Source organism: Chrysemys picta, chromosome 8 (genome assembly GCF_011386835.1).
Source record: "Chrysemys picta bellii isolate R12L10 chromosome 8, ASM1138683v2, whole genome shotgun sequence".
Taxonomy (NCBI): Eukaryota; Metazoa; Chordata; order Testudines; family Emydidae; genus Chrysemys; species Chrysemys picta.
In genome coordinates, this window is record NC_088798.1 from 10,673,572 (window position 1) to 10,696,068 (window position 22,497).

Here is a 22,497-nt window from a genome sequence, read left to right on the forward strand (position 1 = left end):
TCTTAACGCTGCCAGAGTGGTGTAAAGGTCAATAAGAGTCAAGCATACAGAAATAGCAGTGAAGCCAATTCCAGCCCATAACAGTAGAACATTACAATTCTTGTACTGAGTTGCTAATTGCTGAAGACATATTACACAGCAGGTCTTAATAATGCAGTTAGATAAAGATCATGTGCATTTAATAATGAACTTCATAAAAACTGACGACACAACAGTGACTAACGTTCATGATATCATGCAGGTGAACATAAATCAATATAAAGTAAATATGATAAAAGTACAAAGACTGCCATATAAGGGCAAATACAATTGTCACAGGATATTAAGTTCATCCTGATCCCTCCAAGGATATTTTAGGTCAAAAGGTATTATGAGAGAAACTTCCATAGGTACCTTGTTTACTTTTGGAGTCTGATATAAAAATACCAGATTTCAGGAGTTTTAACTATTTTATCATCTATAATTCACAGATTATATAGCACTAACAGAGAGGGGAAGTGGATAGGGTGATCAAGATTGTAGTACGTGATTGTTGTACAGATACACATTTAGCAAAGGTGACCACAGTTTTGTTCGAAAGTGGAAATAGCTAAGTGGTGATGAAAATGATTTTAATATTTGATAGACTACTATTCAGCGTGCTGAAATGGAATGTAGATGTGCAGGCTTATCTTCTGTACAGATTTTTCTTTTTCTGAAAACTCTACAAAGAGCAGTTAGCTGGCTAATTAAACGGAATTGAGGTGATTTTCCTCTGTGGTTAATAGATCTTTAAACTTGGTGGACCTATAAATAAGTAGTGGCAAGTGATCTTCTTTTCTTCAAGTTGCATGTTGTTAAACATTTGACTTTTACTATCAGATTCATTATCAGGTCTTCATGGTTTTTATAATGGGAATTGTTCATTATATATGGGAAGCTTAGTCATTGAATCTAGGAGACCCAGTCTTCATGAGGTAGTTTCCAGTTTTGCACTTATTTCCCAAATATCAGGAACACCTGTGAATTTCTCATTGGCCTTTGCCATATTTTTGGGAAGTCATTCTGTTTTCCTCTACACAGAAGCTGAGAGAGCTAATTATAATCGATTACAGGAGTTGTCACACTAGATGATTGATTCATATTGAGATATGGGGCATTGTGCTTGATATAAGTTTACTCTTCAAGCCTGTTAAGCATTAGCCTTTCTTCCACAGTGATGTATTCTAATAGTCAATCCCTTGCCTTTCCCAAGAACAGACAAACATGCAAAATAAATTGTCCCATCTTAAAACAATTTGTCCCAAACTCTTATTTGATATGTTTTATTCTAGCTTTTATTAGGGAAATGTGGTCTATATGAAATTACTATAAGGGGTGCACATTTGGTTGAAAGATCATACTCAAAGAGTAGTTATCAATGGTTCACTGTCAAACTGGGAGGATGTATCTGGTGGGGTCTCACAGGGTTCAGTCCTGGATCTGGTACTATTCAAGATTTCCATTAATGATTTGGATAATGGAGTGGAGAGTATGCTTATACAATTTGCAGATGACCCCAAGCTGGAAGGGTTTGCAAGCACATTGGAGGACAGGATTAAAATTCAAAATGGCCTTGACAAATTGGAGAATTGGAGTGAAATCAACAAGATGAAATTCAATATAGACACGTGCAAAATACTTCACTTAGGAAGGAAAAATCAAATGCACAGCTGTAAAATGGGGAATACTGGCTAGGTGGTTGTACTGCTAAAGAAGATCTGGGAGTTACAGTGGAGCATGATGGAATATGAGTCAACAAGATGATGCAGTTGTAGAAAAGGCTAATATAATTCTGGGGTTTGTTAACAAGGTTGTCATATGTAAAATATGGGAGGTAACTGTCCTGCTCTGCTTGGCACTGGTGAGGTCTCAGCTGGAGGGCTATGTCCAGTTCTGGGAATCAGACTTTAGGAAAGATATGGATAAATTGGAGAAAGTCCAGAGGAGAGCAACAAAAAGGATTAAAAGTTTAGAAAACTTGACCTATGGGGAAAGGTTAAAAATAACGGGGCATGTTTATTCTTGAGGAAAGAAGGTGTGCGCGCGGGGTGGGGTGGTTCTGATAATCTTTAAATATGTTAAATATGCTGTGATAAAGAGGATGGTGATCAATTATTCTTTATGTCCACTGCAGGTAGGACAAGAAGTAATGGGCTTAATCTGTAGCAAGGGAGATTTAGGTTAGATATTAAGAAAAACTTTCTAACAATAAGGGTAGTTAAACTCTGGAATAGGGCTCCAAGGCAGGTTGTGGAATCCATATCACTGGAGGTTTTGAAGAACCAGTTTTACTGTCAGGGATGGTCTTAGGTTTCCTTGGTCCTGTCTCAGCCCAGGGGGGTGGACATGATGACTTCCAGCCCTATTTTTTTGTGATTCTATGATTAGTGTCAAATTTGAAATAATTACTGTCAATTATATATACTCTATTTGCTGATTTTAAAAAACAAACAAAATGTAACTTAGGTTAATTACATGTTCTATGGAATGGGTCCATGACTAAATTCAGAAGCATGAATCAAGTTTAAATTAGAAAAGCATGAAATATACTATACATGAGATTTCTGTGTTACAGTATTTCAAACTGGGACATGTGTGAAATGCTAGCTTGAATTTAGACTGCATAATGTATTTGGAGAGAGCTTTATCACATCATATCAAGGCCTATAGGTTGGGTTTCAGAGCCAACCCCCCAAAACTGCTCCTTTGTCAGCCAAAAGAGGTTGCGTAAGAACTGCATGTAGATTTCCCCTCCAGCTGCGTTATGAAGATCCTGCCTCCACAGCATTCTGAAATGTATGGTTTTTTTGGCATGAATATTTTCTGTGTCAAAAAAATAATTTTTCCTCCCTCTGAAGTAGAAAAGGGGTTTGTCTGCAGTGTTGGGCAATAGGATTTGTCCACTACTGTAAGCATTGCCATAGAGCGGGTGTCTTTTACCATCGGGGTGTTTGCCCAAGGGCAAGGATTGATAGCGTTGTTTTCATTTTTCTTCTGCCCTTGCCAGTTTGACTGGGAAGTCATATACAGTGTTTCTTTGAGGCATCTGCTGTTAGGTATACTTTGCTGCTGCTCTGACATGAGTGAATGCCTTCCCCTCCTGGAGACTCAGCAGGAGACAAGAATGAAAATAGCAGCCTTAAAACAGCATGGGAAAAAAATCTACAGGAAAAATGCAAATATCAGTGGAAAAGTTAGTTTCTTTCATTCCTCCTTAGTGAGAATTCAGTTTTCCTCTATCTGCAAAATCACTTAGACGAAGATGGAACTAAATAGAATGAACAGAAGTTTGTTGGCTAATCTTTTATAGACAAAGAGAAGAGAGAATACAAGTTACAGTGGCAAACCTGAAACACAACTATCTAATCTTGGGTTACTCCACATTGAGTAATAGGAGCAATGGAAAATTTTAGAAGATGAAAAATCCAAGGATACTTGGTATTTCTGATGCTGTTGATGCAGAGGAACCATTAGAAAAGTTTTAATCTCTTTTAAATTAACTGCATTTAATCCCCTACTTCCTGCTCTTAATAAAGTATTTCATAACCCAAATAAAAGATGAAACCATGGGCTCAATTCTTCTGATATTGACTCCAGCCTAATTTGTGGAGAGGGGGAAGTGGGAAGTCTGACAAATGAAAGGGGTCTTAGACTTCTTTTCTCAGGAACTTCCAGATCAACACACAACATTGCTATCCCTATGTTTTGAGATTTTTATCACTTGGATTCCAATTTTCTACATTGTTTCCCAACAGATTAAGACTGAAAAAGGTTAAAAAATTGTTGGGGGTTTTGAAATATAAAGGTTAAAAAATAGTTGTTTTGATGCTGTGAGGGTGTTTTTAGTGTCTCAGTTGTATGCTAAGGCTGTTATGTTTAGTATAGAGGTATGTGGTTCCAATGATGTTACAGAAAATTCTTTACTTCCAGAATACAAATCAAAATTTCTTCTTAAAATACGGAGCTATGGTAGGTACTTTTTGGAGCTTTCTATACTAATACTGCAAGGGTATTTTACCTGATGGGTTTTTTTAGGCTAAGTATTTTTTTCTCTTTAATACGTCCCAGTGTTGTTTTTGTTTGGGGGTGTGTGTGGGGGGGCATGTTGTGTAATAGACAGAATTTTAAAAGTATTTCTTTTCCTTTCTGTCTAATCGCATGATTACAGGTTTGCAATGACAATACAAATATTTTTAAAATGCCAGCCCATGTTCAGGCTCTAGTTTAAAGTCCTTTGCCACAGCAGAGATTTTAATGCATATGGTGCAGCTATTACCGCTGTCACATGTCTAAGACATTTTGTCAAACCTGCCATTACTTTTGTTTGGAATACGCTAGATAGAAACAGCCCTGTTCTTTATCTCTGCAAAGGATTAATAACTCTTTGTGAATTTTAGTGCTCATGAAAGACAACAGACTGACAGCACTGAAAACTGAAGTCTTCTATTATCCACAGAGCACAGGTAGAACCTGTGTACCATCAATACAAGTTTCACCACACAGTTATATCAAGGCTGGATTGGAGAAACCAAATATAGGGGGAGACTCCATTCATTAATTTGCCTTTCCACTGAGACTGACAGTTTTGGATTTTTTGGTCATATAGACATATGAAATTGGGCTAAGACATCTAGTTCATAGAGAGGCTACCAAAGAACCCTTATGAAGTATCAGGGGGCAGCCGTGTTAGTATCTACAAAAACAAGGAGTCCGGTGGCACCTTAAACACTAACAAATAAATATGTTAGTCTTTAAGGTGCCACTGGACTCCTTGTCATTATGAAGTAGTAAATCCTTGTGTTTAGCAACCTTGAACTGGTAAAACACTCTGATTCCAATTATTAGCCTTCTTGGACATCAGTTATCTGAATGCATGCATCACAGATCAAACCAACTCTCACTAAGGGTATGTCTACACTACGAAATTAGGTCGATTTTATAGAAGTCAAGCACTCACTATAGGGGGGAGGGATAGCTCAGTGGTTTGAGCATTGACCTGCTAAACCGAGGGTTGTGAGTTCAATCCTTGAGGGGCCACTTAGGGATCTGGGGCAAAATCAGTACTTGGTCCTGCTAGTGAAGGCAGGGGGCTGGACTCAATGACCTTTCAAGGTCCCTTCCAATTCTAGGAGATAGGATATCTCCATTAATTTTTTTTTTTATTGATGTACTCCATTGCAAGGTGGTCCGGTGCCAAAATTGGCATATGCGTGCCATTTATTGCCCTGCTGCAGTTAAGGAATACCATTTCCACAAAGCCAACCATATTTTATGCACATTGCCAAGAGTCATGGTCTTTGTAGCAGCATGAAATTAATGGCCCGGCACACTTGTGTTAACGCAGCTCCAAGGGTGGACTTCCCGACTCCGAACTGATTTGTGACCAAGCAGTAGCAGTCTGGAGTCGCTAGCTTCCACACTGTGATCGCCACGCTCTTCTCCACCAAGAGGGCGGCTCTCATTTTGGTGTCTTTGCGAAGCAGTGCTGGGGCGAGCTCCGCACACAGTTCCAGGAAGGTGGCTTCTGCCTCCGAAAGTTCTGCAGTCACTGCTAGTCATCCCAGACCTCCATAACAATGTGATCCCACCACTTACTGCCTTTTTCCTGTGCCCAAAACCAACAAAAAGAACAGGAGTACTTATGGCACCTTAGAGACTAACAAATTTATTAGAGCATAAGCTTTCGTGGGCTACTGTCCACTTCTTCGGAGGCATATAGAGTGGAACATATATTGAGGAGATATATATATACACACATACAGAGAACATGAACAGGTGGGAGTTGTCTTACCAACTCTGAGAGGCCAATTAAGTAAGAGAAATTTTTTTTTGAAGTGATAATCAAGCTAGCCCAGTACAGACAGTTTGATAAGAAGTGTGAGAATACTTACAGGGGAGATAGATTCAATGTTTGTAATGGCTCAGCCATTCCCAGTCCTTATTCAATCCTGAGTTGCTTGTATCTAGTTTTCATATCAATTCCAGCTCAGCAGTCTCTCGTTGGAGTCTGTTTTTGAAGTTTTTCTGTTGTAAGATAGCCACCCGCAGGTCTGTCATTGAATGGCCAGACAGGTTAAAGTGTTCTCCCCCTGGTTTTTGAGTATTATGAAACCAACAGTCCACCATGTGCAGCTGCTCCATGAATGTCAAAAGTAATCTGGTGTTTTCTTTCCATGGCACACAGCAGGTCAGGCACCTCTGATTCCTCTTTAGATAGGTACCTCATGATTAACTGTATTACCATCTGCGATATGTTAATGAAAGTGACCATAACATTAGAGAACAGTGCAGGATTCATCCTTTCAGACGGAGATGGCGGGTACTCAATATATGGGGGCCATTGAAAAATTCTGTAAAACGCTGTCGGAAGCCCGTAGAATGCTGGGACGGAAAACAATGCATCACGGGACATTGAACCCACTCCCATGATGTGGTGTGATCCACTCTGCCTTTCCACAAGTCCTAGTGGCAGAAGGTGGCAAGTAGCACAGAGGGATAGCTACCCACAGTGCACTGCTCTTACTGTTGATGCTAGAGTTCCAACTGTGGACATGCTCTGCCGACAGAGGGAGCATAGTGTGAACATGCAGTAACAATGTTGCTATAGCACTTTTAGATTGTCGTCATGACTTTCGTCGACAAAACTCTGTAGTATAGAAAAGGCCTGAGTCTCCTTTCATCTCCTCCCCCTGCTGTCTCGAGGCCCCTGTTTACTACTTATATATAAATTGAGGTAAAACACACATTCCTTTGTTTAGGATAGACCTGTTCAACAACTTTTGCCTGGGCAGGGGTGTGTGGTTTTGAACACGTGCTAATAACATCATCCAGGGGTATTTCATAACTTTACATATAACGTTGCTACGTACATTTCACTATGATGCTATTGACCAGTGAGTTGTTAGTTTTCAAATGATACCTCACAAGGCATATTTTGTACAAAAATTATTACAATAGTGTATATGGTATGAATACAGGGGTGCTTATTGTCACAGAGTCCTATCGTAGTAGTGCAGGAGACAAAATGCATCCAATCATTATCAAATCAGTGAACGTGCCTTAAAATGCTCAAAGTAAACAAACAATGTTTGAGGTTTTTTTCCTTCTCTTTCAGTTATAGTGATTTTGAGTTTTACTAGGCATACAGTTCTGAGATGGAAGTATTATTCTCCCACTCCTCCCAGGTGATGGTGTCCCTTCTAAGCAGAGGTTAATATTTGTGCAGAACTTAAGAGCATTGACCGTCAAAGCTAGTGAATATTATCTGTGATTTTATTTTAATGTATTTCCCCTTTAACTCTCTTTATTAGAAAAGATCCTCTTTTATTATCCTCCTTATTTTTTCTCTTTTAAAAAATAAAGGAGGAAACCCCCCCTACATTTTAATCTATTTTCTGAAATGTCTCTCTCTATATAAATATATTGTATTTATATTTGTAAATGTGCATTGATTTTTGGGTTGACCTTTGTGGATGTTCCAGTGTACGTGGTATGGTATAAACAAAGGAGCATTTTGGACTGCAGGGTAATATTCTAAGAATTTTCTTTGGAGGCTGATGGCAATACTTCGGTTGTGTTTCCTTCTCCAGGTTGAACAATTAGGAAAAAGTTAAATTTGGTACACAGGAAAAGGGACCAAAGAAAGTAGATTAGTTCTACTGTTTTCACATTTTATTCTTATAGCTATTGCCCTGCATGCCCCAAATATTTCCTCTGTGGGAGACTTGTTTGCTTCAGGGGATTGGTAACACAATATGTAATTTTTTTCGTCTATAGATTGTTGGTTCTAATCTAGTTCTGATTGGTAGTGATCAAAATCTGTTACTATCAGATAGCAGTTTGGTGGCCCACGTGAAATGCATTTGGTGACCAGGGTTTGGTTGACAAGTGTCCACATCACGTAGCATGAACAGAATTGTTACTAAGTGGGTTCCACTTTTCAAAATCTCAGCAGAGAGACCAAGAATTGAATGGGCCATGGAGGGTGAACTATCCTTTTGCCATCTACAGGGTGATCCATCAGGTCAGGGAGGGGACATGGTAGTGTAGTGGGGAAGCTTGCACTGCTGTCTGTACCTCATCTGTCTGTAGAGAACCTTCCATGCTCATGGAATTCACCCACAGACTCACTTCTGTGTATGTATTGTTGCCAATTTACATATCAAGTGATAACAGAATAGAAATTCATTTCTTTTCCCCCAAGTTTTTGACTGTCTCCTTAACTTAAGGAGGCAGGAATATGCTTGGAAGCGCTGCAGTACAATTAGCATGCAGGAATGGTACTACCAGCATATGATGCTGTATGATTTTATTCCAGACTTGTAAACACCACTGTTGTGTTTGCAACTGTTCAATTCATTAGCTTCCTGGAATTATTATTGTGGCATATTTCTGAAGAGAACAATAAACAACCCTGGGAAAATAGTACTGCAACACTGAACATTGTGTTGGTCCATGGAGAGTTGTATTTTTTAAGCTCTTTCCATTTCAGTGGGGTTTTGTAAGAGTCTTTTCAAGCTGTGTCAAAGTATTAATAAACATAATACATGTTAGGCAGTTGAAATGCATTAAAAACAATGTCAACACACTTTAAAATATGAGCTTCGTTTAATTGAATCCTTGTTCTATTTTAGGCTAGTCTTGGCAGTTGGTCATGTACTACTGGTTATGCTCCCAGTGTGCACGGATAGGTCATACTCTTGTGTTTACTACTACGATGCAGCCACATGAAAATGAAAACATGATGCTATTGAAGATGTTCTATTCAGAAGAGTAAAATACTTTTTCTAGGGATGCTTGTTCTGTTGCATGATCCCCCCTGTTAAGGGGTGATGCGATGTGGTGGTGGTAGATTAAAAGCCTTTAGGAAATTGAGAGAGACTGGGATTGTAGGAATAATTTGGCATAAACACAGTTGTTTGGCAGTAAAAAAATCAGCAGGAAGCCGTTCAGAGGAGTTTCAAGAATTCTGAGTGTGAGAGTCATGAGTTAAGTATCAAATCTAAAGGCTTTTATTCTTGGAAGGCTTAATGTAATATAAAATAATTAACTTTATAGTAGGTCCATAAATTAGCATTACAGTCAAGGTCATCAAGGATACAAGGACGACTGCAGTTGGTGCCTCATTCTATAGGTTTACAATTAAATGAAGAATAATTGTAAGCAGGTAGCAACATATCCGTTACCACTGGTCTCTTCAGTCAGAATATTTCTGCTACTGCCCTCCAAGTACATAGATCCTTGAATTAAAAGCTGCAAATACAAACTCAATCATTTGGAGATTTGCAGCATTTGCTGAATGTGCTTGTGCTAGCTGCAACAAACTTCCTGTATTGAGAAAACATGGTTCATGACAGAATTACCAATCTTAAAGTCTGCTTTTCTTTTTTTCTTTTCAGAATCAAATAGAACGTATTGATTCAGCAGAACTGGCTGATTGTGCAGCAGTCGTCATGAATAGGCACAGGGTCATCTGTTTCTTAACACATGTATAAGATAAAAAGGTAAGAAGCAAGTAAGCGTTGTTGTTAATACAGTTATTATATAATGCTATACTTCGTTAATACTGTTATATAGTATTATGTAGGGGTAGGCAACCTATGGCATGCGTGCCAAAGGCGGCACGCGAGCTGATTTCAATGGCACTCACACTGCCCGGGTCCTGTCCACTGGTCCAGGGGGCTCTGCATTTTAATTTAATTTTAAATGAAGCTTCTTAAACATTTTAAAAACCTTATTTACTTTACATACAACAATAGTTTAGTTATATTATAGACTTATAGAAAGAGACCTTCTAAAAACGTTAAAATGTATTACTGGCACATGAAACCTTAAATTAGAGTGAATAAATGAAGACTCGGCACACCACGTCTGAAAGGATGCCGACCCCGATGTAGATTATGATCAAGAAATAGATTACTTTAAAATGAACTAAGAATCTATATGGGGTGCAAACTCAGTTGTATGAATTAGATGATTTAATGATTTCAGACTTGCATTTTCCTTTTCTTTTTATTGGGAATAAGTTTATTTTAGAACAAGGTTGTGTTGTTTTTTTCACAGCCCCCAAATCTGTCTCCCTCAGGCTGTGCTGAGGACAGATTTCATCATCAGCTACAGACATATTTTAGCTCTCTTAACAAGCCATTCATTACGCTTGAAGTGCTTGACTCCTCCTCCTTCCCAGGAGAAAATTAGAAAGGTCACTACTGTGTCCTGGAATAGAGTGCAGACTTGACCAGCACTGCTAGGGGTTGAAGCAAGTCCTCAGCAGCATTGGATCTAACACATTACTTACCTGAGTTGATGTGCAATCCCCTGTAATCATGCTGTCAAACAATGACATTGCCTGGAATCTGAAACAGACAGGATAAAAGAGCAACTTATATATATATTTTTTCATCTGATCACAGACATTGCAGTTTTCACCTCAGGAATCTTACATTTGTATTTGTGATCAGGTCTATTGTAAATCATTCTAGTATTGTCTGGTAAAGTTTAGTGAAATTTCAATGTTCACAATTAATCATTGAGAAGGAATGGTCTGAGCACAGGACGGGGAGACAAGAATTCCTGAATTCTTATCCTGGTCCCTTTTATGTTGGGTTTTTAGGCAAATCCTCTAATCACATTGCCTTATTTTCCCATCTGTTAAACGTGGATAACAACATTTACATACCTTCCTTATATAGGTATAGTAAGGTGTCAATGTCCATAGAGCCCTTTGAAGATCAAAAATACTATGTAAGTCCAAAGTGGTGATGTTGCTTTCTATCAGTAAAGTTCTGTCATCATTTCAATCAACACACTTTTTCCCGCCCCCCAGGGCTAGGTAACTCTGACATATAAAATTCGTTCTGAGTCTTATTTGAGAAGTTGGAATAAAAGTGTCATCCACATAGTATTTTAATATAAATTATTTTAATATCATGATATAAATCAGCTTACTGTGTAAGTTACCGAGGAATAAAAAAGGCAGTGCTTTAAAATATTCTTGTTAAATATGAGTCTTCTGGGAGCCAGGAGGGGAAAATGGTTGCTTAGGTCTGGAGCTGCTGCTCAATCCCACTAAAATCCACCAACATCCGCTATTCTAAAGCCACAGTTTTTGTCTCTGGGTGGTTCATCCTGCTCTTTAACATCTTAGTAACGGGTGGATTTGCTTTTGAACCTCCTTTCCTCCCCAGACTCTCTGCAAATTGCAAAGAAGCAGAGGCTCTCTGAGATCCCAGTGCAGGGCAGTATGGTGCCACTCATGGAGGAGGCCTGGATCAAGTCTATAAAATGCTAAAGCAGGTATTTGAAGAGCAGATCCTACTTAGGAAAATATCAGAAGATATCCCTGAAATTAAAGCCACAACTACAGCACACCAGATCAGTGTGCAAGGGCGGGCTATCCTCCAGGATTGGGGAAGGTGAAACTAGAATCTCTACTTTAGAAGACAATATGGGCTCGTAGACATCACTACAGACCAACCACAAAGTGTGATCCCAAAGGTATAAAGTAGAATCAACCATCTGGAGAGCCAATCCAGGAGAAATAATTTGAGGATGGTTGTGTTCCCTTAGGAATTGGAAAAGGACAGGTCAGTACATTTTTTTTCTAAGCCTCTACTTCAGATCCTTTCCTTTCTCCCTGATACAGATCTGGACATAGAAAGTGCCCACTGCTGAAGCCCTCAGCACCTAAGCCCATAGCTAATGCAAAACCCATGGTGTTTATATTAAAATTCCTAACATACAATGTGAAAGAATCTATCCTTAAAAAAGCCTGAGAAAAAGGAAACTAGATTTGGAAGGGGCATAAAATAATGATTTTTCCTGACTACAGTTAGGCCATAGTTGGAAAAAAGCCTGTTCACTACGGTAAGGAACCCATCTTGCCTGTGTGTCAAGCCAGATGGAACCATTGGACACTCAGACTCAAATCAACACACCACATCCTGCTGAACAAGAACCTCGACCAGCTTGGCTCCAGAGGAGACAGTAGCTATATCCTATCCTCTCACTGGGCACCGAGGGTGATTGATTTGCCTAACAAACTGGGGTTGGTCAGCTATCAATCTGGTTTTCCTGACTTCCGTTTTTAATGGTTATGGGGTTTTGTTTTACTGGTTTTATGGTTCAGGGTGGTGGTGGTGGTGGTGGTGGTGGGGGGGGGGGGGGGGGGGGTTTGCTGTCTCATTACCTTACTGATAATGTTTTAAGAACAGCATGCCCGTATTGTATTTAGTTTAAATTGCAGATGGTAATGTCAGGTGATATACCAAGAGATGAGAGCAGAATTTCAGTTCTTATGGACCTTTAAATAGCCAGCCATCAAAGGTTGTACACTGGATTTTGGACCCACTTGTCTATAGGAGGTGTTTTGGGTTGTTTGTTCTTGTTTCCCACCTGCCCTCTTTTTTTCTAGTGGACCCCCCCAAGCAGATATCTGTCTTGTAGGATTCTAACCTTCAATGCATAGCTCTATGTTATTTTAGGCCAGAAACACTATTTAAAATGTATTCAAGCATGATCACACCTCCTCCCCCACCACCACCTTTTGCAATGCTGGGGGAGGGACCCTGGGAATATTTATTTATTTTGCATTCAGTGTGGGTCAGAGGGATTTGTTCATTTGGGCTCTCTCACACCTTTGTTTTTCTTATAGCCGCCCGCCCTACCTCCTCTCAATTCTCTTACTCAGTACTTAGCCTCTTGCTACTCTAGCATCTTTTCTCCCTTCTCTCCATCTAAACATCTTATGAATTCCCTTAAATACCCTTCATCTTGGATTCTTCTCACCCTACCTGAACCCCTGGGTGTTGATGGGCACAGCATAAGATGCATGTGGGGTTGCTTCCCTTGTGAATACCTATGGCTAATCTACTTACATGTTTCTTGGGATATAAAAGAAATTGTTAACCCTCTAAAAAGAAAAAAATGTTCTATCTCACTTAAAATTGAAAGTTGATATAATATTCCTCCAGGAAACCCACCTAATTGAGTCTGAGGCTGAAAAGCTGAAAAAAGGCGGGATTGTTGATGGCGTTTTAGTAATGACTTTGCCAAGTCTAGAGGAGTGTTAGTTCTATTAAAAAAAACCCCAAAACCCTGAACACACAAATCCTATCAACTGCTAGACATGGAGGGAAGACTGCTAATGGCTAAAGTGCATATGTCTGATGTTACAGACTCTCTTGTAAACTTCTATGCCCCAATTAAGATGATTCCTCCTTTTTCAACGAATTATTTGCTAGATTGACTCCTCCCTAGAAAATTTGATTGTAGTGAGGGACTTCAGTGAAGTGTTAGACCTGCTTTTGGACAGATCAGGGAGACCTCTGCTGGCCACACCATTATTGCCCAGATGGAGGAATTGGGGGTATGTCTACACTACAAAATTAGGTCGAATTCATAGAAGTCGTTTTTTAGAAATCGTTTTTATACAGTCGATTGTGTGTGTCCCCACACAAAATGCTCTAAGTGCATTAAGTCGGTGAACTGAGTCCACAGTACCGAGGCTAGCGTCGACTTCCGGAGCGTTGCACTGTGGGTAGCTGTGGGTAGCTATCCCACAGTTCCCGCAGTCTCCGCCATCCATTGGAATTCTGGGTTGAGATCCCAATGCCTGATGGGGCAAAAACAGTGTCACGGGTGATTCTGGGTACATATTGTCAGGCAATGGCAGACAATCGTTTCGCGCCTTTTTTCAGTCCAGACGCCATAGCACTGGGATCATGGAGCCCGCTCAGATCACCGCGGCAGTTATGAGCAGTATAACCAGCACGCGCGTTATCCTGGAGTATATGCAGAACCAGAACCTTCCAAAGCAAAACCAGGCGAGGAGGCGACGGCAGCACGGTGACGAGAGTGATGAGGAAATAGACATGGACATAGACTTCTCACAAAGTACGGGCCCCGGCAGTGTGCACATCATGGTGTTAATGGGGCAGGTTCATGCTGTGGAACGCCGATTCTGGGCCCGGGAAACAAGCACAGACTGGTGGGACCGCATAGTGTTGCAGGTCTGGGATGATTCCCAGTGGCTGCGAAACTTTCGCATGCGTAAGGGCACTTTCATGGAAGTTTGTGACTTGCTTTCCTCTGCCCTGAAGCGCCAGAATACCAAGATGAGAGCAGCCCTCACAGTTGAGAAGCGAGTGGCGATAGCCCTGTGGAAGCTTGCAACGCCAGACAGCTACCGGTCAGTCAGGCATCAATTTGAAGTGGCCAAATCTACTGTGGGGGCTGCTGTGATCCAAGTAGCCAATGCAATCACTGAGCTGCTGCTATCAAGGGTAGTGACTCTGGGAAATGTGCAGGTCATAGTGGATGGCTTTGCTGCAATGGGATTCCCTAACTGTGGTGGGGCGATAGATGGAACCCATATCCCTATCTTGGCACCGCAGCACCAAGCCACCGAGTACATAAACCGCAAGGGGTACTGTTCAATGCTGCTGCAAGCACTGGTGTATCACAAGGGACGTTTCACCAACATCAACGTGGGATGGCCGGGAAAGGTACATGACGCTCGCATCTTCAGGAACTCTGATCTGTTTCAAAAGCTGCAGGAAGGGACTTTCTTCCCAGACCAGAAAATAACTGTTGGGGATGTTGAAATGCCTATAGTTATCCTTGGGGATCCAGCCTACCCCTTAATGCCATGGCTCATGAAGCCATACGCAGGCAGCCTGGATAGTAGTCAGGACCTGTTCAACTATAGGTTGAGCAAGTGCCGAATGGTGGTGGAATGTGCATTTGGACATTTAAAAGCGCGCTGGCGCAGTTTACTGACTCGGATGGACCTCAGCGAAACCAATATTCCCATTGTTATTACTGCTTGCTGTGCTCTCCACAATATTTGTAAGAGTAAGGGGGAGACCTTTATGGCGGGGTGGGAGGTTGAGGCAAATTGCCTGGCTGCTGATTACACGCAGCCAGGCACCAGGGCAGTTAGAAGAGCACAGCAGGGCGCGGTGCGCATCAGAGAAGCTTTGAAAACCAGTTTCATGACTGGCCAGGCTATGGTGTGAAAGTTCTGTTTGTTTCTCCTTGATGAAACCCTCGTGCCCCACCCTTGCCCCCCGGTTCACTCTACTTCCCTGTAAGCTAGCCACCCTCCCCTCCCCCCTTCGATCACTGCTTGCAGAGGCAATAAAGCCATTGTTACTTCACATTCATGCATTCTTTATTAATTCATCACACAAATAGGGGGATAACTGCCAAGGTAGCCCGGGAGGGGTGGGGGAGGAGGGAAGCGCCGGGTGGGGTGGGATGGGGGAGGAGGGAAGGACAAGGCCACACTGCACTTTAAAACTTATTGAAGACCAGCCTTCTGTTGCTTGGGCAATCCTCCGGGGTGGAGTGGTTGGGTGACCGGAGGCCCCCCCCACCGTGTTCTTGGGCGTCTGGTGGGTGAGGAGGCTATGGAACATGGAGAGGAGGGCTGTTGGTTACGCAGGGGCTGTAGCGGTGGTCTGTGCTCCTGCTGCCTTTCTTGCAGCTCAGCCATACGCTGGAGCATATCAGTTTGATGCTCCAGCAGTCGGAGCATCGACTCTTGCCTTCTGTCAGCAATCTGATGCCACCGATCCTCTTCAGCCTGCCACTTACTCTCTTCAGCCCACGATTCAGCCCGCCGCCTCTCCTCGCGTTCATATTGTGCTTTCCTGTACTCTGACATTGTCTTCCTCCACGCATTCTGCTGTGCTCTGTCAGCATGGGAGGACATCTGTAGCTCCGAGAACATGTCATCCCGAGTGCGGTTTTTTCGCCTTCTAACCTTCGCTAGCCTCTGCGAAGGAGAAACATTTGCAGCTGGTGTGGGAAAAGGGAGATTGGTAGTTAAAAAGACACATTTTAGAGAACAATAGGATCACTCTTTCCCGTTAAACCTTGCTGTTCACATTACACAGCACATGTGCTTTCGTTACAAGGTCGCATTTTGCCTCTTATTTATATTGAGGGCCTGCCGGTTTGGTGTGAGAGATCACTCACGCAGTGCCAGGCAACAGAATTTGGCTTGCAGGCAGCCAGGGTAAGCCACGGTCTTTTGGCTTCTTTAACCTTCATAATGTGGGAATGGTTTCAAACAGCAGCGCCCTCATTTCCCATACCAAGTGGCCGTTGGGTTGGCAATTTAAAAGGAGGGGCTGCGGTTTGCGGGTTATCGTGCAGCACAAACCCAAATACCCCCCCCCCACACACACACACGCAATTCTCTGGGATGATCACTTCACCCCTCCCCCCACCGTGTGGCTAACAGCGGGGAACATTTCTGTTCAGCCGCATAGCCAAGCAGGAATGGGCACCTCTGAATATCCCCTTAATAAAAGCACCCTATTTCCACCGGGTGACCATGAATGATATCACTTTCCTGAGGATAACAGAGAGAGATAAGGAATGGATGTTGTCTGAATGCCAGCAAACACCGGGACCATACGCTGCCATGCTTTGTTATGCAATGATTCCAGACTACGTGCTACTGGCCTGGCGTGGTAAAGTGTCCTACCATGGTGGACGGAATAAGGCAGCCCTCCCCAGAAACCTTTTGCAAAGGCTTTGGGAGTACATCCAGGAGAGCTTTATGGAGATGTCCCTGGAGGATTTCCGCTCCATCCCCATACACGTTAACACACTTTTCCAGTAGCTGTACTAGCCGCGAATGCCAGGGCAAATTAATCATTAAACACGCTTTCTTTTAAACCATGTCTAATATTTACAAAGGTACACTCACCAGCGGTCCCTTGTCCGCCCTCAGGGTACGGGAGATTGCCTTGGGTGGGTTTGGGGGTTACTGGCTCCAGGTCCAGGGTGAAAAACGTATCCTGGCTATTGGGGAAACCGGTTTCTCCGCTTCCTTCCTTCAAGCTCTTCATCATCATCTTCCTCATCCCCCAAACCCGCTTCCGTGTTGCGTGATTCTCCATTGACTGAGTCAAAGCACAGGGTTGGGGTAGTGGTGGCTGCACCCCCAAGCATGGCATGCAGTTCAGCATAGAAGCGGCATATCTGCGGCTCTGACCCGGACCTTCCGTTTGCCTCTCTGGTTTTGTGGTAGGCTTGCCTTAGCTCCTTAATTTTCACGTGGCACTGCTGTTCTCCCTGTTATGGCCTCTGTCCTTCATCTCCTGAGTGTTCTTGTGGGACACTTTCAAGACATAATTAAGGAGCAGGATAATATGCTACTTTTCCCATTAAAGGAGACACACGCAGGCTGAGCTGGTGAATTTAATGGAAAGGCTGATTCCCTCTCTTCAGATAAACGCTCTGAGGTGACCAATCTCAGATATGATATTAATAAGTTAACTTTAGCTCAGGCTGAATTTGCTTTGTATAGACTAAGGCTGCATCTGCACTGCATGCTTCTTGTGGTAGCATGCTGTGTTCATACCCAGGTAGCCTCCATAGCACAGGTATAAATAATAGTGTAGACTATGAAGTGCGGCTTAGGCGAGTAAAGACACGCCTGAAGGGTGGGGCATGTACTTGAGTACATATCTTATACTGCTCTCCACTCAACCAACCTGTGCCTCCCTGTCTACACTGCTATTTTTAGCAGTGTAGTGTCCCACGGCTGGCGCCTTTTTCCTGTGGCAGGAAAAGACTCTGGCAGTAGGGAAAGGCTTTGGCGGGGGAGCAACAGTGGGGAAAGGCTCCAGCAGCTTCCCACTGCTGGAGCCTTCCCCTGCCTCAGGCAAAGACTCCAGCAGTGGGAAAGACTCTGCCAGCTCCCTACTGTTGCACCGTTGCAGGGAAAGACTCTGGCAGCTGCCTGCTGCCGAAACCTTCCCCTGTCACAGGGAAAAACTCCAGCAGCAGGGAAAGGCTCTGGGAGATGTGAGGCACCACAGGAAGGCTCTGGCGGCTCCCGCTGCTGTAGGGTGTTGTGTCCCGCTGCCTCCCTGTGGCTGGAGCCTTTCCCCACAGCAGGGAAAGGGTCTGGCAAGGGGAGGCAGTGGTGAAAGGCTCTGCCTTTCCCCATGCACTGCCCGTCTGAGCTTTTCCCTTTTGCAGTGAAAAGCTCTGGCAGTGGGGAGCTGCTGAAGCCTTTCCCCACTGCTTCCCCTCTTGCCAGAGCTTTCACCGATGGGTGTAGCGACACACTGCAGTGTGGACGCTGTGCACTTTTCACTGTGGTGTGTTGCTACATGTACACTGCACACCAATGATAGTGGTGTATAGCATAAGCATAGCCTAAAACAGACATGCTGGGAAACTATTAGTGCATAGACTTAGAGTGAATTCACTAAAAGCTAAAATCCCCTCCGTTTGCTGTAGTCAGGACCAGACACTGATCAAAAAACTATTAACGAACAATTCTCCAAATTCTATCAGTGCTTGTATTTAGAGGAAGATACCCAGATGATCAGTTACTAGAAGACTATATCCAAAATCTGCAGCTTCCCCAGCTAACAGAACAACAACAAATTTGGCTCGATTCTCAGTTACATACCTCTGAGATTTGGCCGCCCTAGGCAACATGAAAGGTTTCAGAGTAGCAGCCGTGTTAGTCTGTATCCGCAAAAAGAAGAACAGGAGGACTTGTGGCACCTTAGAGACTAACAAATTTATTAGAGCATAAGCTTTCGTGGACTATAGCCCACTTCTTCGGATGCATATAGAATGGAACATTCTATATGCATCCGAAGAAGTGGGCTATAGTCCACGAAAGCTTATGCTCTAATAAATTTGTTAGTCTCTAAGGTGCCACAAGTCCTCCTGTTCTTCTTTTTCCTAGGCAACATGAAATCAGGCAAGCCCCCGGGCCTAAGCTGCTTTCCATCTGAATTTTATGCCCAGTTCAAAAGATACTTTGTCTCCCAGGCTTGTTGAAGTATACACTGAGATTTTTGGTAGAGGCAGTCTGCTGCCTTCCGTGAATAAAGCCCTAATCTCAGTCATGCTTAAACCTGACAAAGAGGTCCTGATATGTGCTAGCTATTGATTAATATCCTTAATAAGCTATGATGTTAAGGGCATGTCTACACTTGCCATTTAAAGCGGAAGAAGTCCCTTTTTTGTGCGAAAACCATAGGAGCGTCTACACTTGCCAATGAGTTTTTGCAGTGAAACTCAGAAGTTTCACCGCAAAAAAGAAAACCACCTCCCCGAGAGGCATACAGATCTGACCGGTGATGTGTAAGTGAAGACATGTTCTTCTTGTTTACACAGCTTTTAGCCTCCAGAGGATATCCCACAGATATCCCACGTCCCTAGATGACCACTCTGGCCAGCAGCTCTGCTGCTTTGATGCCAGGTAAACAGACATCCAGCCTTCCCCCTGTAAAGCCCCAGGAACTTTGAATCATAGAATATCAGGGTTGGAAGGGACCTCAGGAGGTCATCTAGTCCAACCCCCTGCTCAAAGCAGGACCAATCCCCAGACAGATTTTTGCCCCAGATCCCTAAATGGCCCCCTTAAGGATTGAACTCAGAACCCTGGGTTTAGCAGGCCAAGTCTCAAACCACTGAGCTATCCCCTTCCTGAATTCTTGGCAAGTGCTCACTTGTCTGGCCAGGTGACAATGCCTGCTCCATGGAGCAAACGATCCCCTGCTTGGAGCAATGCTGAGCTACTGGATTTTATCAGTGTTTGGGGAGAGGAGGCTGTGCAGGGACCCAGGATGCCCCGGGATTACCCTTCCCATTAAACCCTTCATCAAACTGGGGATAGCTGCCCTCGAGCGCTGCTCTCATCAGCGATGGAAGTGCAGCTAATGTAAACACTCTCTGATGCCTGAGGAATTAAGTGAGTACACAAACCAGAATATTGTCTAAAATTCTAGCTGGGCAATTAGAAAAAGTAATTAGGAACATAATACATCCGGACCAGGTGTTTTTTATATAAAAGAGACATGGATCAGACAACACTTACCAACTTATCAGTGTGCTTTCATGTTATCAAAACCCCTTGAAACCAATGGCCATTCTGTTGGTCGATGCGGAAAAAGTCTTTAACAGAGCTAATTGGAGGAATTTGTTCCTCATTCGAAAAAGTTTGGATTTGGTCCCTCCTTTATTTTCTGGATTAGACCTTTGTACTCCAATTTTAGCTCTCGTGTTGTAACCAATAAATACATCTCCCCACTTGTTAATCTTCGCTGCAGTATTGGACAGGGCTGTCCACCCTCCTGTTTGATTTTCCCATAAAGCTACTGGCAATACAAATTAGAGCATACCAGGAGATCCAGGATATAAAAATAGGGACCCGAGAGATGAAAATATGCTTATGCTGATTATATACTTTATTCATCATCAACCCCCTTCAGACCATCTCTAACATATTAAAAACTATTCAGTTGTTTGGGAAAATCTCAGGGTACAAAATGGTACAAGTTGGAAGCTGTCAGTTTCTAGGTGTCTGTCTATAATATAATATAATATAATTAATATATAAATCATCCTTGTAGATAATCCTTTTTGCTTGTATCAGGTAGAAATCAGGCACTTGGGATCCTTTTTCCTAGGAATATAAAATAAATAGTTAAAATTAATTTTAGCCCTTTTATCACACACATAGCTCTGGATTTATATACATGGCAGGCCCTCTCTCTATCCCTTTGGAACAGAGTTAATTTATTGAAGTTGAATGTCCTCCTGAGACTTCTATTTGTCCTTAGCTCTTTGCCAGTTTATATTCCCCCTTTTTTCGGAATTAACGTTTTTAAGACCTTCTTGTGGAGTGTGGGCAACAAGCCCAGATTATCCTTTGAAAAATGCAGCTGCCTATCAAATCACAAGACTTTGGTCTGCCCAACCCTACGCTTTACTATATAGCCTCAGTCTTGAGCCAAACAACACAATGGCTGATGACCTGACACAGGCTCTCCATCCTGGTTGTGCATGGAGGAAGGAATCATAGCTCCATTACCATTAGAATCAGTCCTAAACTCAGACTTCTACTGTTTCTCTAAGGAGATATCTGTTACAATTTTAGCTGCTAGGAAATCCTGGTATCAGGTTTTTTTTAAGTTTAAAAACCTTGTCATCCCTTATTACACTAAGTCTTTAATTTGGGGTCACTCCAAAATTTTAATTGCACATAGACCTATTCTGTGCCCCGTTTGGATTACAAAAAAGATTTTGAGCACAAACCACATAACTGAAATGATTCCTTTGTGTCCTTTCCTCAAATTAGGGAGAAATTCCAACTGGATCCAAAGAAAGAATAGCAATATCTTTAATTTTAATATGCTCTGCAATGCCAGTATGGGCTAGATGCCTTTGCAGCACTGAACCCCTTCCCCAAGTACTGGGGCTTTCTGAAAAAGTAACTGTCTTACCTAGCAGGGCTGGCTCCAGCATTTCTGCTGCCCCAAGCAAAACAAAAAACAAAAAAGCCGCGATCGGCGGCGGCAGTTCAGTGGCAGGTCCTTCGCTCCTAGAGGGACTGAGGGACCTGCTGCCCCCAAATTGCCGCAGGTGCCGCCCCTCTTCCTTGGCCGCCCCAAGCTCCTGCTTGTTAAACTGGTGCCTGGAGCCGGCCCTGTTACCTAGGGCTGTCTGTAGTCCTACCTCTCAGGCAAATTGGCAGTCAGCAGTGAGAATGTTAGAGAGCTGTCTAGGGAACATGAGCTGTCAATTTTCTCTTACCAACATTTAGTGGAATCAGTTTTGTTCCAACGTGCAGCATAGCTCGCTAGATTTGGGGTTAAGATTAATCCAGCAGAAAATTCTTTGGAGGATGCTCTGGACTTTTGTAGACTTTTCAGGTCCCGAGCAGCCAGATCTGACAAACGCTGGAGCTGCAGGTGCTAATTTATACGATATGCTTTGGATTGCCCTGTAATCTGTCCTTTTTGAACAGAGGTAAACATTTGGGCCAGTTTCTTTCTCTCCACCAAGGTGGAACTGCAGGCTGGCAATGCCATCCTGTGTCTCACTAATGTGTCTTGGAAACTAATATCCTTTGAAAAACTTTGGTTGGATAAAGCTATGATCATAGCCAAATGTCTGATTCTACAGCAGTGTGCCCAGCTATCGAAGTGAGCCTGACGGCAACGAAACAAATAGTGTTTCACAACAGAAACGGCCAATATAAATTTATGGATATATGGTCCTCTTTTTTGGAAGTTTTGGAATAATCAGATAAATTTCCCCATCAGGTCATCTCTTTTGCTCCCACCCTCACACGACCCTAGATGCCTCCCATCCTCTCCCTTTCTCCTCTTTTTCCCCTCTCCTCTCCTCTCCTTACCATTCCTCTCCTGTCCTTCTTTGCGTACCTTTCAGGCTTTTCTTTGGTCTTTCAAACAATTTCAACACAACTTTTTCACTATTGCTTATCTCTGTTTCTGAAAGGGAATAATTCTGGCGTATTATCAGTTCATGATAATTAATCAAACATAATTAGTTCATGATCTTATTTTACAAAGAACCCCAATATGGGGCTGAATAACAAAATTACCATTATTACATAATTGTACAGGCAAATCTCTAACCGATCAAAAATGATCTTTGTTATATCTTTTTTTCCTTAATAATGAAAAA

At 42.6% G+C, this 22,497-nt stretch overlaps 1 protein-coding gene across 7 annotated transcripts in view; it reads left to right on the forward strand.

The window, feature by feature from the left end:
* Nucleotides 1-22,497, forward strand: part of ZFYVE9 (zinc finger FYVE-type containing 9) — a 98,342-nt gene that overhangs the window by 16,233 nt on the left and 59,612 nt on the right. For 6 of the 7 annotated variants that reach the window (XR_010589594.1, XR_010589595.1, XM_065553827.1 and 3 more), the window contains exon 2: nucleotides 9,420-9,524. The gene's annotated coding sequence lies outside the window, so the exon portion shown is untranslated. Of the gene's footprint in view, nucleotides 1-9,419; nucleotides 9,525-11,207; nucleotides 11,607-22,497 lie in introns of all 7 variants that reach the window. The other variant, XM_065553828.1, reaches the window with a different exon arrangement.